Source organism: Entelurus aequoreus, linkage group LG04 (genome assembly GCF_033978785.1).
Source record: "Entelurus aequoreus isolate RoL-2023_Sb linkage group LG04, RoL_Eaeq_v1.1, whole genome shotgun sequence".
NCBI classification, from domain to species: Eukaryota; Metazoa; Chordata; class Actinopteri; order Syngnathiformes; family Syngnathidae; genus Entelurus; species Entelurus aequoreus.
This window is the reverse complement of record NC_084734.1, coordinates 24,222,748-24,226,034: the sequence shown is the minus strand read 5'-3', so window position 1 is coordinate 24,226,034 and position 3,287 is coordinate 24,222,748. Positions and strand designations below refer to the sequence as shown.

Below are 3,287 nucleotides of genomic sequence, written 5' to 3'. Positions count from 1 at the left end.
AACCATAGCATTTACCATGAAAAAAAAAGAATAATAATTATATATAAACCATAGCATTTCCAAAAGAGTATAGACACATATTATTTTGCACACTCAATTATATTAGCTAAGTCAAATAAACCAAAGACAGAATACTTTGCATCATTGATTTTATTTTTCACCCCAGGTTAAAAATGTTTGATCTGTAAAGAAAAAAAAAATGTTGTAGCCTAGCCAAATACATTCCTTAAGCTTCCATAAATGTTTAACAATGGCAAGTATCAAGGTATTTTTCTGGCCCATAACAAGCAACCCTGTTCCCTGTTTCCAGTTCTGTTCATTTTCCACTGTCTAGAAAGGAAACCGATTGCGGTTCTTATAGGCACAATAACAATGCAAGATGTAAAACTAAGGTAATTGAAATAAGTGGAGGGATTACGCTTTAGTCTAGCAATAGTTGACTACAAGACTAATTAATCACATGACCTCTCACCTGTAGCCCTCCTTGCACTCGTCGCCGTTTTCTGTCCTGCAATCGGTCTTCTTCAGACCTTAGTGATTTAATGACAACATACATTCACTATGAAAACATTCATGTTGGTAAATAACGACCGTGAGTAAAACATTTTTTTTGTGATTTGTGATATTCAAAGCACTTACGGCATGGGGAAGTTCTGCAGGAGAGCGAGACACCACCATCTCCTAATTTGCAGCATGTTTTCCTTTGAAGAAGGAAATGCAGGAAGATGTTAATATCCATCCATCCATCCATTTTCTACCGCTTATTCCCTTCGGGATTGCGAGGGGCGCTGGAGCCTATCTCAGCTACAATTGGGCGGAAGGTGGGGTACACCCTGGACAAGTCGCCACCTCATCGCAGAGATGTTAATATGTTGTAAAAAAAATAACACCTTGTACACTAAGCATAATGTGTCACGATTTACACATACCTCTCTGAAATCACAATTGGCCCCCATTACAATGTACAGAGTGTACTGTAATCCAAGAGGTACTGCTTAATATAATGTCAGGCGTATTCCCAAGGATACATTTTTTTCAATACAAATTAATGTGGTTTTAATGTAGCAAGCAAACATTTTGACAGACAACAGCAATGCTATAACATGCTGATTTGGTCTTACCATCAAAACAAACACGCCACAGTTGTTGGAGCACCCTTGCTTTGTTAGGCCCTGAGGTGTGAACAACGTATTTTAATAAAAGTATGGCAAGAAAATAGTAAAAAGTTAGCAAGTGCTATTATGTAATGTCTCACCTGGACATCATTCACACCAAGCTCTCTCCAGGGGCCAGAAGAGAGGCTGTGAGCAACGTGTCTGTACAAATAATAAGCGAAATAAAAGTCACTCAACTTCAATCAACTTTTGATTGAAAAGCACGCATAAACGCTTGGAACAAAGCCTGAACTGAATAAGGAAAAGGTTGGAACTTCAAATCAAAAAGTTTTCATAACAGGCTTAAACAGAACTGCCCGTCTCAAAAAAGATAAATAGTTCTGTTTCCATCTGTTTAAGGAATCAAAATAGTTGGAATATGGAATGGAATATTTTAGATCAAATAAAAACAGAACCATTAATTAAAACAAACAAAGGACAAGTGGTTTAAAACAGAACTACCACTGTCCAGGAGGTGCCCTAAAAACCTGAATAGACTGGTTCTACTCTCATCTCTCCAAGACATGAGACAGCTAGTGGAAGAAAACAAAGTCTTAATACGTGTATGATTATATGAGTGACATTCATAGATAACCACAGTGGCACAATAGTTAACTTTACCAGTTGTTCCTGGCTGTCTTGGAGTTTCTGTCCCCAGTATGCAGTGTGTGCTGAAAACTTGTGGAGACTAGGGAAGTCTCCATGAGGTCTCTGCTCACTGTCATCATTTACTAGTGTAGAAAGCAACAACCGAAAAATAAAATCAAGTGTGAAATGTCACATTTCTCATTTGAATGATGTGCAAAATAGAGCCAAAACTTTTTGATTTGAAGTTCCAACCTTTTCCTTATTCAGTTCAGGCTTTGTTCCAAGCGTTTATGCGTGCTTTTCAATCAAAAGTTGATTGAAGTTGAGTGACTTAGTTGTTCAGTTTATGAACTGACATTCATATTTTGTCGAAGTATTATTCAATAAATATATTTATAAAGGATTTTTGAATTGTTGCTATTTTTAGAATATTTAAAAAAAATATCACGTACCCCTTGGCATACCTTCAAGTACCCCCAGGAGTACGCGTACCCCCATTTGAGAACCACTGCCTTAGGAGACTAGATGTAAACAGAGGAAAGAGAGAGCGAGTGAGGTGGCCATTCCAAATACTTTTAAAATGCTACCCATATTGGATACTGTTTAGGAACATAAACTGCATTTCTTGACTGTACCAGTTGCTGGTGACAAAGTCACAATAAAACGTTGGATGATCAGCATGGAAGGTGATGTCATCTGCAAAGGCGTCCAACCTAGCTTAATCTCAGGGCTTGCTGCCCTTCTTGCCACCTACTATGTGTTCAACTTGGAATACCAAGAGGAAGGTCCTCGGACATTGGAATTTGTTCAAAGGTAAATCCTCTTGATACTGTTAAAATACTGTTAGGATATTTTATTTTATATTTCTCACCTCTGTTCAGGAATTTGACTTGTCATTTCCCCAATTGTGTGCCTTAAATCAATGACTCTTCTGTTCCTTTGTGTACCTTCTTATTAGGGACCGAAGCACCAGTTTGACTCTAGGATACAGAGAAAGTAGGTAATGTGCAGGTAAAGATATGTTGACTGGGTCAAAGAAGGAAGCACCTGTTTGACCCCAGGATGCAGAAAAAGTAGGTAATTTGCAGGTAAAGATATGTTGACTGGATGATGGCAGGAAGCACCAGCTTGACACGAGAATGCAGAGCAAGTAGGTAATGTGCGGGTGAAGATATGTTGAATGGGTAAAGGCAGGAAGCACCAGTGTGACCCCACCATGCAGGGAAGGTAGGTAATGTGCGGGTGAAGGTATGTTGAATGGGTGAAAGAAGGAAGCGCAGGTGTGGTCGAGGCCATGCAGACAAGGTAAGTATGTGCAGGTGAAGATATGTTGTATGGTGAAAGAAAGAAGCACCAGTGTGACCCAAGGATGCAGGGAAGGTAGGTAATGTGCAGGTAAAGATATGTTGAATGGGTGAAGGCAGGAAACACCAGCTAGACGCCAGGATACAGAGAAGGTAGGTAATGTGCAGGTAAATATATGTTGAATGAGTAAAGGCAGGAAACACCAGCTTGACTCCATGATACAGAGAAGGTAGGTAATGT

At 39.2% G+C, this 3,287-nt stretch overlaps 1 long non-coding RNA gene across 1 annotated transcript; it reads right to left on the bottom strand.

Moving 5' to 3' along the window:
- Positions 1–277: 277 nt before the first annotated feature.
- LOC133647770 (uncharacterized) lies at positions 278–703 on the bottom strand. Its single transcript, XR_009825769.1, has 3 exons — positions 640–703; positions 473–530; positions 278–330 (listed from the first exon to the last, which is right to left on the bottom strand). It is a non-coding gene; the product is annotated as an uncharacterized LOC133647770 (long non-coding RNA).
- Positions 704–3,287: the final 2,584 nt, after the last annotated feature.